The sequence below is a fragment of the Dermacentor andersoni genome, chromosome 11 (genome assembly GCF_023375885.2).
Source record: "Dermacentor andersoni chromosome 11, qqDerAnde1_hic_scaffold, whole genome shotgun sequence".
Classification (NCBI taxonomy): domain Eukaryota; kingdom Metazoa; phylum Arthropoda; class Arachnida; order Ixodida; family Ixodidae; genus Dermacentor; species Dermacentor andersoni.
In genome coordinates this window covers 68,666,866-68,682,236 of record NC_092824.1, presented here as the reverse complement: position 1 = coordinate 68,682,236, position 15,371 = coordinate 68,666,866, and the positions used below count along the sequence as shown (strand labels likewise).

The 15,371-nt window shown below is 44.4% G+C and overlaps 1 long non-coding RNA gene across 2 annotated transcripts in view; it reads right to left on the bottom strand.

The window, feature by feature from the left end:
- The window catches only part of LOC129381689 (uncharacterized), a 50,335-nt gene that overhangs the window by 22,354 nt on the left and 12,610 nt on the right, over positions 1-15,371 (bottom strand). For both annotated transcript variants that reach the window (XR_011891228.1, XR_008609804.2), the window contains exon 2: positions 11,831-11,958. This is a non-coding gene — a long non-coding RNA (uncharacterized lncRNA). The remainder of the gene's footprint in view (positions 1-11,830; positions 11,959-15,371) is intronic.

Below are 15,371 nucleotides of genomic sequence, written 5' to 3'. Positions count from 1 at the left end.
GCACTACAGGAGAATAGCGAACAGCTTAATAAAATTTGTCTCTAATTTGGTCCGAAGATGTGGCACCTCCCTATAGCAACCTCTAGTGAAGCGCCTACGTGTAGCTTATGGTCATTGCAGCGTATATATGTCAGCGTATATATGCAAGATATTCTATATGATGTACTATCTTGCAGCGTATATATGGCAGGTTTCCTTGCGAGGACGTTAAACACTATTGAAAAATCGTCTGTGGCTGATAGAACAATTGGAATCCGCGAGCTTGTCCACTCGAAGAGGCGGACATTACTCGCCCGAGAAGTCGAAATGCATATGCGAGTAATTAACGAAATATCCCTAATTATATTTTGACCTAGTTATGTGCGGTATATTTGGAAATTGTGAATTGCATCCAGCGAGCTTGACAGGGATATCCGCTTGGATCAAATACTAAAGATGGCGCCGGTGCTGAGATATGTGTAGTCTAAGTTAAAGTAAAAAATGCACTCTCGTTCCACTTTTTGAGGAAAACGCTATATTATGCATTGAAACAGGAAAATGACTGGGGCTTCCATTCCTGTCTTCACCATTGTATATTACAAAACTGGTGTGATTCTGGACCTTTGTTCCTCGCTCAGTAGTTACGTCTTGCGTAATCACTAGCTGCAATTAGTAAATAGCAATATGTGCAATAAAGTAATCAAAAATATTATTAGTGATTTATTTTTCCTATCTATTAATTTAGTATATACAGCATACCCTTCGGTCCAAGCAGAGTGCCAATCGAGTACATAAAAAGTATTGTGAACAAATCAGGAACAAGCAAGTAGACATTTATGCAATTTTTGTCACAGTGAGTTCGCAAACCATCGTTCCAGTCCGATATTGTTCGGAAAAAACTTTTAACCTACAAGTTCGATCATAATTGGGTGTGAGTGAGTCAGGATTATACTGTCTTACGCACCGTGTTATTGCAGGCGTAATGTGAGTGGGTGGTTTCATTTCGAGCTTGAGAAGCAGGGAAGGGAATTGAAGCTTCAGCGGCTTTCGGCGTGATTTAAGAGTATGTATAGAATTTTCTGACATCATATTAGACGCAGTGTACTAGCCTTGCGAATTTATGAAACATAAACCCAACTGCCTTATTTGTATTTATTTCTTCAAGATGCCTCCCTTTAACCTCCCTGCCTTTCCTTCTTCCCTTCTCTCTCACTCTCTCTTCAAGATGCCTGATATTTGACTTAGTGTAAGGATCCGATTATACACACGCAGGCTGTAGCTTGGGTCTAATAAATGAAAGATAACATAGTAAATTTACAGCAGGCGGAGAATTTTTCAATTTGTGTCTTAGGGAACAGTTTGCAGAAAACAGAAGAACAAATATCATTAATGTGCTTGTTCCACGATAAAGTGGAAGTCAAAGTAACACGCAAGTATCTGTAGTTGTTAGTCTTCAACTACAATGATAATTAGTAGAATATGCATGTAGTTTTCTTGTGCAGATAATGTCAGCCTGTTTGAGAAATCCTGCTCAAAGACTACAAGTCTTATCTGCCACACGTGATTATAAAAAATTGGCTACAATATCCACTGAAAACCTTGTATATTCAGTCGCTAATCCTGTTGCTCATACTGTCCCTTGCGACGTATATAAGGAAGAAAGCAGTCCGACGTAAAACGAGAAGTCATGATAAGATAAAGCAATACCCAAGGATAAAATGTTGGCCGTATCTAAACCGAGCAATAACCCGCTTTAGCGTTTAGTATGCCACATCGAACTATGATTTTGAAGCACTAAAAGAGTGCGGAGCACATTTTACCTGGAAATATTACCTCAAGTTGGGAGAAAGTTAAGAAAAAAAGGGGAAAATACTTATACGGCTACCAAGATGCGTACAAGAAACACACGGGCGAGAATAATTGGGCCTCTGAGGTACTAATCACATTGCAGCTTGTTGCGAGGAGCGTGAGGCTCCTCGAAACAAGCATATTTAACAGGGACAACGTGGCTGGCACGCAGAGAAACACGTAAGTGAGGCTCCTCGTTACGCATTGCAAATAAAAAACCGAAATAGATAAACAAAAATAAAAGATCTAAAACGACACATTAGCAGACATACACCACTGTGTGCTTGTTTCTAAGGGTACTAAATACTAAGCCGATACGATTTTGGTTGACAAATATCGAGCTACATCCAAGTCTATGGCTGGAAAGGCCAGAACCACCCGACAATCGCAAATCGAACCACAGCCTTGAGGCAAGCGCACTCATGCTACGTTACAGAGGCTCCATTGATATCCTGGGATCCCTACTTAAATTTCTCCTGATATCCCAGTGGTCACTGGACAAATACAAACGTACATCAAACGGTATTTACGAAAACCGCCTGCAGCATACGTCTTTATATGATACCTTCTTTTGAAGCGAAGCTTTCCTTGCCTCTACCTTCGACTTTCCCACTGCTGCTGCTTGTCTTACAGAGTTTCCTACAATAATTAATAGAGGAACTCTGGCGCCAATGTCTACGGGACCTGCAATGAGAATTGTTGTAAAAGCATGGGAAATATGGTAAATACATGGATTTGCCTAAACTTCGTCCTATCGGCTTCAAACGGCTGTGTAAACTCGTCAATTTCAACAATGTACAGCGTAGCAAATAATTAAGCAAACATCATTAAAATTGTCCGACGGCAGGATTCGAACACAGGACCTCTAGCACAGTAGGCTGACATTAAAACGATTAAGCCACGGTCGCATTTATCGACAAGCGAACGAAACACCCTTATGAATTTATCGCGGGCACACCAGTGCCCTGAGACGCTTGGCGCGTTTCGATTTGGCCACCTGGACAAGCTCAGTCGTTGCAATTAATAGTAATTGTAAGTGTTCGCGACGTCTTCTGCACTTCGAAGAGCATAGGTTGCTCTGAAATTTACGACCATAAGATTTTTCTAGCGTAATATACAAAGCCACAAGAACGTCTGAATCCACAAGCACGAAGATCAGACAAATCCATGTACTCACCATCACTCCCATCGTGGTACACCAACTGTAGCGCCAGAGTTCCCCCTAGTAATTATCGCGTGAAACTCTATGGCTGCAGTCAAGCACACCGCGCCGGGGGGTGGTCCATAGCAGGCGCGAGCCGGAGAGGAAAGGCGCCGGGAAAAACTCAATGTCACCCCACTACATCGAATGTGCACACTGCCCTCTGGAGCTCCCTGGCCGTCGCCACATTAGTGCCTTGGCAGTTGTAATTATCCGTGACTCTCCTCAGAAGCATTAAAGAAATTTCAGCCCTTCTCTTTCTACTTATGTTCGAGTCCAGAAGGGAAGTAGATAGAACTCTAGGGAGGAGGGAGAAGAGGCAGTCCCCATACAAAGAGGAGGGGGTAGAAGGTGACGTGAGAAGGTAAGGAAACCCTACTACTATACGACAGCGGTTGCGGGGAAAGTGGATAATCGTAAGTTCAAGGTACGGTACAGTACGTTGCTGCTATTTCTGAAAAAATAAACACCACGCAAATAGGTCAAGCGGATAAACTACGCAGGGCATGCAGAAGCAGAGCTGCATTAATTAAAGCGCACCGCAGGGTACAGGCGACCCTACAGAAGTGGTCGACCGTCCAATCACCACAACTGTGCCCGCCGCTGTGTCTTTGCGGCGATGGCATTGCTAGACGCCTTGGATTTGATCCCAACCGGGGCAGCCGCATTTCGATGGCGTCGAACTAGAAAACGCAAGTGCACTTAGATATTGAGACACGTTATCAACATCATCGTGTTATAATTATTCCGGAATCCGCCACTACGGCGTGATTCATAACCAGATTGTGGTTTTGGCACGCACATCACCATAATCCAATTCAACTTAAATATTTCTGCTACAACGCGATGTGCCATGTGAGTCGATGAGTATGCTCAACCCTCTCAGAGGTTATGAAATATGGCGCACAACAACACCTCAAGCAAACATCTTTCTCTATGTGTTCTGTGTACTACACAGACAAACAGCAGGGGTGCACGCAAGGTAACGTTTAACATCCACTCACCACTCTCGTGTTAGACTAAACGTTTAAGAAGTTCACCGCTAATTATCGTCAAAGTATCCAGCACGAGAAGCTTCGCTTACATTGATTCCCACAGTGCGCGGGATCTGCATAATTTTTCCCATTGAAAATTGCTAGCGTTCGTTTTTTTATTTCCAAAGTATATTTCAGAATCCACCACGTAGTTTTATCGCACACTAAGATGTGACATCGTAACAATTTTACCGTTAAAAAAATTAAATTATGGGGCTTTACGTGCCAAAACCACTTTCTGATTATGAGGCACGCCGTAGTGGAGGACTCCGGAAATTTCGACCACCTGGGCTTCTTTAACGTGCATCTAAATCTAAGTAGACGGGTGTTTTCGCATTTCGCCCCCATCGAAATGCGGCCGCCATGGCCGGGATTCGATCCCGCGACCTCGTGTTCAGCAGCCTAACACCATAGCCACTGAGCAACCACGGCGGATAACTTTACCGTTAAACGAATTACAGTAATGCTGGGCCACTGAGGTACGAATCGCATTGCAAATTGTTTCAAGGAGCGTGAGGCTCCTCGAAACAACGTGGTTAGCGCGCAGAGAAACACGTACGTGAGGCTCCTCGTAACGCATTGCAAATAAAAAACCCGAATAGATCAACAAAAATGATAATGATCTAAAACGACAGACTAGCAGCCATATAACACAGTGTGCTTGTATCTAAGAGTACGAAATACTATGCCGATATGAAAAACATTTGCGCACAACTGTGTTCGACGGCCGCACCAGCACAGGGTCCACAATGGAGCCACAGACTCGCGGCAAGCGCACTCATGCTACGTTACGGAGGCTCCATAGATACCCTGGGATCCCTACATAAATTTCTCCTGATATCCCAAAGGTCACTGGGCAAATACAAACAGAGATCAAACGGTATTTACGGAAACCGCCTGCAGAGTACGTCTTTATATGTATACCTTCTTTTAAAGCGAAGCTTTCTTTGCTTCTACCCTCGACTTCGATTGAGTGTTCAATTGTGAACACAGCCAGCCCCCAACAACGTGAAACTCAAGCTCAATCTTATCGTGCGCTTGCCAGCGCGTGCTCCCTCCAAGCCACTCCCGGCCAGATCCCTTGGCAGAAACCGTTTCGTATTGCTAGCTCCTGAAACCGCGCACTTGAGACGTGACTACTATGTGTCGGTCAAGCTGGTGCATGTCAAAGCCTGTTCGCACCGTGTAGCACGGCCACACTAGCGTAGCCAGATTTGAGCAAATGAGCGCGGGCTCACCCTCCAGCCCTGTCGCGCACGTAGCAGCCGTTGAGCACTACAGTTAGCCACAACAGCTGTGCGTAGTTGCGTCTGCTACGTAGCGTCGCTACCTGAGTTGGCGCGGAGTGCCGGTACGAACTCTCTTTCTGCATTACAGAGGACAACCATGTGCTCCGATTGGTATCCGCGGGTGACGTGGATATGTATGAATGGCGAGCTGGAATCTTGTTCGAGCGCCAACATCTCAATGGAACCGGTTGTATGGTTGCCGAGTTGTACACCTTCGAGGTGCGACGCCATCATGTTGGAATCTCGTAAGGTTAGGACCCCTTCCAAGGCGAGTCCGGATGGGGGCATCCATCGCTAAACCGTTCTGCGCTATGCCAACGTAATCACATGGGGAGCATAACGACTACACTACGTTCGAACCTCGGCAGGTGGGCACTTTCCGTAATGATTAGTGATGAATGAAATGGGTTGCTCACGCCAATTCCTGAGAAAAAACAGGCGCGTGTAGTTATCTGGCACACTGAAGCGCAGGAAAGAAATGAGAGGCCGTCACCACAACCGTAATTTGAGGGACAGCCTCCGAATTTTGCACGTCACAGGTGTCAAAATCAAAAGTAGCGGAATCTGCGTGAACATCAAAAATAAAGTTTAATCTGCGTGTCACGGTGACGTTCAGTAGGCGGCACTTCCTGCGTAGCACCCCGCTCCGCTGAAGCCTTGCAAGGCATTGAAGAAGGAGCGGGGACACTGTGCAGAGGATCACAAGTGATCTCCAATTGCCAGAAACAGTCTTGCGTAAAACCTATTGCCGTGTTTTCTGAAGTGTCTCTGAAGTATTTTATTTATAACTTCCAATGCCTTTCCCGACATCGATAAAAACGTTTGCAGGACCTACAGGTACCTTCGGCACAAGCAAGTGCCGACAGCACTTCCTGCTCTTTTGGCGCAAAAATATTCATAATTTGACTATGAAAACATAAATCAACAAAGATATGGCTACTATGCTTTGTTTTAGGTAGGAGATGCCAATGTGCATAGAAGCTACGGGTGTTTCCGCTAACGAATAAACTGAACAAAAAGAAGTCTCTCACTGTGACTCCATTACAAACATTTTTATAGAAAGTCCATAGACAGTCTATAGACATTTGTCTAGGATGTCTATAGACAGTCTATGGACTTATGGCCATACACTTTTTATAGACTAGTCTATAAAAAGTCAGTCTATAAACTGTCTATAGACTTATGGCCATACACTTTTTATAGACTAGTCTATAAAAAGTCTGGATCTGTAGACTGTCTACAGAGTGTCTATGGATTAATTAAAATTGATGTTTGTAGACGGTTGTCTGCAGAATGTCTATGGACAAGTGTATAGGCTTACTGTTCTATTTTGTAGACTGAAGTCTATAGAATGTTTATAGACTATCCATAGACTAATCCTATAGACCAGTCTATAGACAGTCTACAGGCTTATGGTCACACATTTCTATAGACGAGTCTATAAAATGTCCGACTCTATAGACTTTATTGACAGTATATAGATTAATGAAAATTCATGTTTGTAGACAAATGTCCGTAGAATGTTTATAGACAAAGGTGTATAGGGTTCTACAGTTATATTTTTGTAGACTGAAGTCTATAGATTGTCTATAGAATATCTATAGACATTTTGTACACTTCAGTCTAGACAAGTAGAACTATATATACAGTTCTTTTGTAGACTGAGGTCTATGGAATGTCTACAGACAAATGTCTATAGATAGTCTACAGACATTCTATAGACTTCATTCTACAAAAGCAGAACTTTATAATCCGATACACTTTTTTCTATGACATTCTGCAGACATTTGTCAACGAACATAAATTCACATTATTTACATTTCAATACATTACATTTACATACATACATTTACATTTTTATTACATTTTACCACATTTATTCCATTTTCTTGCAGTACTGGGCAGAGCCCTGTAATGCATGAAATCAAGATCCTTTCAACCGGGCCAATGCAATAACCGTTTCTTGTTTCATTATCCCAAACGCTGAAAGGCACAGTTCCACTCGTTCTTTATTCAATAGACACTGTTCTACGCGTTAGGCTGTCATGTTTTCGCGATTCCGGTCGCTTGGCTTGAGTCCCAGTAAGAACAAGCAGCCAAAAATGGAGTAGGGTTACGTTTTCTCGAGTAGCAAGCCGATAAGCAGAAAAATACTTGCGGCGCCTGTCAGCTGATGGTTTTGTTCAAAACGGCGCGGCTTATATATTATTGCCTTACAAAAAACCACCAAGGCATAAGAAAAGTAATCAAATACTAAACCTCAAAGCATGGTTCGGAGTAGAATTGTTTCCTGCATTGTCACGCTGTTGTAGAACCAGCAATGCACAAGTGTGCCCTAATTATCACATCGGCATATCAGATGCTTGCCTCATGAGAGAAAAATTATGCGCTTACTAAGCATAAGTCGGAATTTACATCAAGCGAAGCGCGTTATGAAACCCCAAAAAATGTCTGCGATGCGCCAAAATTCTGCTTATATGTATGCTGTGCATTGTGCAATTCCGTGCAATACTTTGTCTATCCACACAAAAGTTACACTTTCAATGTTTTATTTTTCTAGACTATACCGGACACATGCAATGCGAAATTCAAGAACTCAGTCGGGCAGACGCACAGTATCGGACATGTACGCAGAGATGTCACAAGGACATAGTCGACGTACGCTTGTCGAAACAAAAATGCCAATGACATGTGAATTGTTCGAATTTCCTATCTCTTATATCAGTGGCACATGCCCATTCCGGAGAATTGGCCATGAATTGGCTCACCCCCGCGAAACATGCCGAATGGCTAATACAAAGAAAATCAACGAAATGTGGGGATTCATTAGGATGGCTGTTTGTTTCAGAGGCGCTTTTGTGCAGAAATATTTTTATTTTCACAGACGTACGCTATAGCACTACTATGTCGGTCAGGATGCAAGGGTTATATGAGCCCGTTGCATATATATGCGCCGAGGTAGCGTCTCCCCCGCAGCAGCAGAACGCAAGCTTCGATTTAAAGTAGACACGAATCGAAATCGCTGAGCAAGGAAGGAAGGAAGGAAGGAAAAAGTGGAGAAGGAACGCAGGGAGGTTAACCAGTTTAGCCTACCCGGTGAGCAAGGAAGGAAGGAAGGAAGGAAAAAGTGGAGAAGGAACGCAGGGAGGTTAACCAGTTTAGCCTACCCGGTTTGCTACCCTACACATGGGAGCGGGATGGGGGGATGAAAGATGGGGAGAAGAGATGGAGAGAGCACATAACACGGCACACACATCGTCGGTTACAGAGTCACTCTTGCGCGGTACGTGACATCACTGTCACAGCCGCTTGCCCAAGCCCGTCTCCTTCATAAACCGAAGTAGTCCCTTCGTCGCCTTCAGCTGCGATGTCTACACGAAAGCACATGAGACATAGAAGTGGCTCTTAATTCTCATGAGCCGATTGCTTAGCTTAAGCGAAATGCCAATGGCGCGCGTACCTATTCAGTCTACACAATCAATACGTAGGCACCACTTGAGAGGCGCGTCACAAGCCGTCACGAGATTTTTTCAACGTACTCGTCATCCTCATCATTATCATCATCAGCCTGGTTATTCCCACTGCAGGGCAAAGGCCTCTCCCATACTTCTCCAACTACCCCGGTCATGTACTAATTGTGGCCATGTTGCCCCGCAAACTTCTTAATCTCATCCGCACACCTAACTTTCTGCCGCCCTCTGCTACACTTTCCTTCCCTTGGAATCCATTCCGTAACTCTTAATGACCATCGGTTATCTTCCCTCCTCATTACGTGTCCTGCCCATGCCCATTTCTTTTTCTTGATTTCAACTAAGATATCATTAACTCGCGCTTGTTCCCTCACCCAATCTGCTCTTTTCTTATCCCTTAACGTTACACCTATCATTCTTCTTTCCATAGCTCGTTGCGTCATCCTCAATTTAAGTAGAACCCTTTTCGTAAGCCTCCAGGTTTCTGCCCCGTACGTGAGTACTGGTAAGACACAGCTGTAATAAACTTTTCTCTTGAGGGATAATGGCAACCTGCTGTTCATGATCTCAGAATGCCTGCCAAACGCACCCCAGCCCATTCTTATTCTTCTGATTATTTCAGTCCCATGATCCGGATCCGCAGTCACTACCTGTCCTAAGTAGATGTATTCCCTTACCACTTCCAGTGCCTCACTACCTATTGTAAACTGCTGTTCCCTTCCGAGACTGTTAAACATTACTTTAGTTTTCTGCAGAATAATTTTTAGACCCACCCTTCGGCTTTGCCTCTCCAGATCAGTGAGCATGTATTGCAGTTGGTCCCCTGAGTTACTAAGCAAGGCAATAACATCAGCGAATCGCAAGTTGATAATGTATTCTCCATTAACTCTTATCCCCAATTCTTCCCAATCCAGGTCTCTGAATATCTCCTGTAAACACGCTGTGAATAGCATCGGAGAGATCGTATCTCCCTGCCTCACGCTTTTCTTTATTGGGATTTTGTTGCTTTTTTTATGGAGGACTACGGTGGCTGTGGAGCCGCTATAGATATCTTTCAGTATTTTTACATACGGTTCGTCTACACCATGATTCCGCAATGCCTCTGTGACTGCTGAGGTTTCGACTGAATCAAACGCTTTCTCGTAATCAATGAAAGCTATATATAAAGGTTGGTTATATTCCGCACATTTTTCTATCACCTGATTGATAGTGTGAATATGGTCTGTTGTTGAGTAGCCTTTACGGTATCCTGCCTGGTCCTTTGGTTGACGGAAGTCTAAGGTGTTCCTGATTCTATTTGCAATTACCTTAGTAAACACTTTGTAGGCAAAGGACAGTAAACTGATGGGTCTATAATTTTTCAAGTCTTTGGCGTCCCCTTTCTTATGGATTAGGATTATGTTAGCGTTTTTCCAAGATTCCGGTACGCTCGAAGTCATGAGGCATTGCGTATACAGGGTGGCCAGTTTCTCTAGAACAATCTGCCCACCATCCTTCAACGATATACTTGTCTGATATTGCAGAATAGGTGAGGAAAATGCGATTGTTTCTGATTTGAACCACGTGCACTGACCAACGCTGAATTCTTTGCCACGTTGATACAATCACTCTTAAGACACTCAGGGACATAAGCACGTGCCTGCCACAGCAGATGGTACATATCCCTCTGCGACCGTCTAAGCAAGGCTACCAAACCGCGCCATAACGACGCTTTCTCAAGATTGCAATTTCCCCGGATATGCCCAGAATACATGTGATTACAAATGCGTCCTACTTGTTTGTGCACACACCTGTCGCCAGCATTGTTTTCCAGACAAGCATCTCACATCGCCTTCGTCCTCGCCACATCACAACAGACGGCTGAGAATGCGCATCCATCTGATTCGATGTTTGCATTTCAGAATAGCTGCTGAACGATGTAGAGCACAAATAAAAAAAAAATAATACGCGGCGAAGGCTCTGGATAAACGGTGCATGAATTTACTCGTTGCATAGGATGAAATCAATGAATGAATGACACGAGGATGCAAGAAAAGCTGGCCACAAGATCCGCAGGGCAAACAGTGCGACCCCAGGCCTCTAAGACAGCTGGCTAGTAGGCCCGCCGGGCCAGGCAGCATGACAACATGCTGCTACAACAGCCCGGTGACCCAAGCTGGCGTGAAAGAAGTTCACTGAAATGCGGCGCACTAAAACTTGGCGTCAAGAATATTTACTTTAGAACAGTACGTACTCAATTGGCACATGAAATTTAATTATGGGCTTTTGCGTACATAATTATGATACGATTATGAGGGACACCGCAGGGTAGTACTCAAGAATAATCGAGCACCTGGGTTTCATTATCGGGTAGGTAATGTACGGTACACGGGCATTTCTGCACTTGCGCCCAACTGAAGTGCGATCACCGCGATTGGCAATTGATCTCGCGCCTTCCGGCGTAGAAGCACATCGCCAAGGCCACTACACCACCACGACGGGCAATGGCACACAACCAGTGACAAAGATGGTTCGCTGATGGGCGGCACATGAAGAGTGAGCCAGAATGGCGTGAAAGTTCACCGAGGAGCCGCACGTACCATCACATCCCCAGCGACACAAGTTGATCCTAAGCTTCGTTTCGTATCCACTCAGCACAGCAGCTCGAGGTTCTACTAATCAAACCACGACTATACCGTGACCTAAGTTGGCGCGAACAGGTCAGATTCCGATAAACAAAGGAAAACGCAGACAAATATAGCTCAAACTGGGCGAAGTCCCCGTGGCATGTTAACCGCAATAATTCGAAGGTACAACAGCGAGGGTCCGCGTTCGCCTGTGTGCGTGATAACGTGCTTGTTAATTTAGTTAATAGGTGAATGTTTACAGCAGTGCATGCGGCTGATAAAACGGCTAACCTTACTTCATACGTTTAGACTGTGTGAACTCATTTTATAGGGGATTACTTTGGCAGAGCGAAATGCAATGTAAATATTACGACGCAACACGTCACGTCTTCGATGTGCTCACCTTGCTGGCCTAACACGTAAAGCAGGGCACCGTGGTGCCTCCCAGGCTTGACCCGGTGATGAACGAAAGGCCAGCATCGTCTTTCTCCGACAGATGTTGGCGCGACAGGAACATGTCGATCGCTCGTTCTCGGCACTGATTCAAAATAAAAAAAGAAACGATAAGCATACGTGAGAAGCACCGAGAAAGCGGTTGGAACGCGAAGCCTTGAAGCATTCCCCACCCCCCTCCCACATGGTTACGCAGTAATAATGAAACCACTGAAGTAAATAGCGTCAAGCAACTTTAGCACTTACACAACTTTATCGAAGTGAACTCCACAAGGTTCTATCATCCCAAGATCTTTGCATGGCAGCTGTGCATTAATTTTGAAAAAGGAGAATGCAAGTTCGGGAGCAATGATTGTCTGCACAAAGACAAAACGTTGCACGACATTTATGGATATATTGAAATATACCGAAATATATTGTAAAGATTGGCTAATCAGGGGCCACCTTAAGAACCATCCGAATTACGAACAGAATAAAATATCAGTAAGAAACTGTTCCTGATTTTCAAGCTTCCGGAGCTTTCTTTTTTGCAGTGGACTTTCTCTCACACTCTTTTTTTTTCGAGATCCATATTGATGTAATTAATGAGCAACATAAGCCACGCATAGCATAACTGCTGCAGAAGCTCTATGCGGCACTTATCAGAGCACGATATTTCTTATAGTAGACTACTGTTTAACATATACTTCCGCATAGTGGTCACACCGCTCAACTCTGCGACCACGCCAACGTGCTTCAGGAAACATTTCTCCGTGTCCTTCCCTTCCTATTGCGATAATGGAGTGCCACCTGCATACGCAGGAGTTGGTAGAACTCTGGACTCACACGGTACATCAACTTCTCTAGTGCTTCACCCGTGGTAATCTTAAGGCAACTATATACAACTTCAAGGGGGGCTATGGTAGCGCGATTCAAAGACGGGACAAAAGAAGACACAAAGGGACACACACAGCGCTAGCTTCCAACACTGTTTATTATCGAAAACTAGGTCGTACTTATACACTCAGACAACATGAGTAACAGCCACGTGAACAGATTAACAATCAGAGCGATACATTTTGTGATATGTTAAGCCATGCGCAAAAATTTCAGTTCTTTTTCAGAGAGAGCCAATAATGGTTTGCTGATACATGAATCCCCTAGGGCATCAATCTGCCCGGCTTCTATTATAAGTCTAGAAAGTTCGCACTTATATCTACCGGTGACGATTGTTGATTCGAAGAGAGGGGAGCACTTATGTTGCTTACAATGGAGGGAGAGAAACCCATCTGATACAAGTTTGTCGACTTTATTTTTGTGTTCGCGCAGTCTATCATTAATGCATCTGCCCGACTGTCCGACGTAGTATTTCCCACACGATAAGGGTATACGATATATAATTGAAGTCTTACATTCTCTAAACTTCTTCCTGTGTTTAACTTGGCAGCTAGGGGCGCTTTCTTTCTTTTCTGGTCTTGTTTTCCTGCACAGGCTGATTAGTTTGTTGGGTGCTAAAAAAACCGCATCAGTGTTACCTCGGCGGGCAATTTTCTTTAGGTTGTGCGACAACCGGTGGATGTAAGGTATCACTGTTGGTCTTTTTTTCTCTCGGTTACTATTTCCTTCCGCTCGTTCAGCAGTCCCTGATTGCTGCACTTGCCTAAGTATTCCCTCTGCAACTGATGCCAGTACATGATTGGGATAACCTGCTTCATGTAGCCGCATGGCCTGTTGTGTGAATGCTTCGTCAGTGCAATCATGGCATGATTTAGTAAGTGCGTTAGTGAAGCACACTTTCCCAATTCCTCTTTTTACCAGTTTGGAATGGGCTGAATGATATGACAACAACGGTTTATTTGTCCTGGGACTGTAACACCAGCAAGTTAGATCATCACCGAAGGTAAATTTAACATCCAGAAATTTGATCTTTTGATCAAGAGGCACTTCGAACGTAACTTCTAGGGGACAAAGGCACTCGCGTATAATATTACTGATAGCTGAACGCTCTGTGTCAAAGCTGTCTAGCTTAACATTGACAACCAGAAGAAACAGTTGCACTCATAGCCAAAGTGGTGTGCAAAGCCCGGTCTCTGGGGTTTTGTATGCGCGTAAAATTCCTGCCTGGAGACGTCAGAACCCTCTTCGGAGGATGTGCTCCTTCAGCAGGGCACGGGACGAGGATCCTGAAGATTATGCGTGCAGAATGGCTGCGGCAAGCGCGACTTCTGAGGGCCCACCTCGGCGCACAAGTGCGCTGCACCTACGAGCCTAGTGTGGCGAATAACCAAGTTCGCAAGTACTCTGCTCTGACACAACAGGTCACGGAATACCTTTGGCGACATCAATTAAGGCAGCTCCGGGCAGAAGCTTCCAAGGAGCGGCACGTTCCATCGAACCACACAAGTAGCAAAGTCCACATTCCCGAAGGCCTTGCCCTGCCAGAAAAGGTGCGTCAAGTCCTAGAACGAGGTCCTAAGTTCGCCATGGAAGCTACGAGCACGAAACCGGAGCTACTTTCTCTCGTGCGCCAGATCTCCAGACGTGCACCAGAAGACGAAGGCGTGAGGATGAACTCTGAAGGCGTGGACGTCCTGAACAAATGTAAGCTTCCAAGCTAACAGTGAAACTCGTTGTTACGTACTTGGTTAAAAATGCACTGTCTGTCCTACCTGCTGACAAAGAAGGAGGCTTTGTATTATTTTCACATGGTAGCTACAACGAAAAAGCTAATGAAGCATTAGCAGCCGTGTTCCATAAACACGAGGACATTTCACTGGCGAAAGTCAAGAGCAGAGCTGTTGCGATGTGCCGCGAAATTAACCTAGATAAAGTATTGAAATCAATGGGAAAAAGCAAGAATGACAGTCTAGATGTATGTTTTAGCGCGAAAACTCACAAAGAAGGTGTCCCGATCAGGGTAGTAGTATCGGAGAAAGGCACATGGCAGAAATCTATTGCAGTCTATTTATTAGACAAGCTTAACCTACTCGAGATTAAAGATCCGTTCATCACAAAAAATTCCGAGGAAGTGTTAGCCTCTGTAGAGGCCAACAGTAACGCGGGAGTAAAGGCCTTCTCAGCAGATGTTAAGGACCTGTATTATTCTTTGCCGCAGAATGAATTGTTAAGTTGTCTTCTATCATGTATAGATGAATTTGGGGCAGTAAGATTTAGTACTAAGGCGGGCACAACCGTTGAATATTTTTTAGAACTTTTAGACTTGTACATGAAGTCAACATTTGTGCAAAGAAATGACATTGCGTACCTTCAGAAACAAGGGGTCTGTATAGGATCCTCCTTAGCGCCTGTTTTAAGCAACCCGTACTTAGCCAAGCTAGACAGAGACCTGTGCTCACGCATCAATGATACAAAAGTTGTTAAAATATTTCGATTTGTTGATGATTTTTTCGTGTTTGTCAATGTTAAGCTAGACAGCTTTGACACAGAGTGTTCAGCTATTAGTAATATTATACGCGAGTGCCTTTGTCCACTAGAAGTTACGTTCGAAGTGC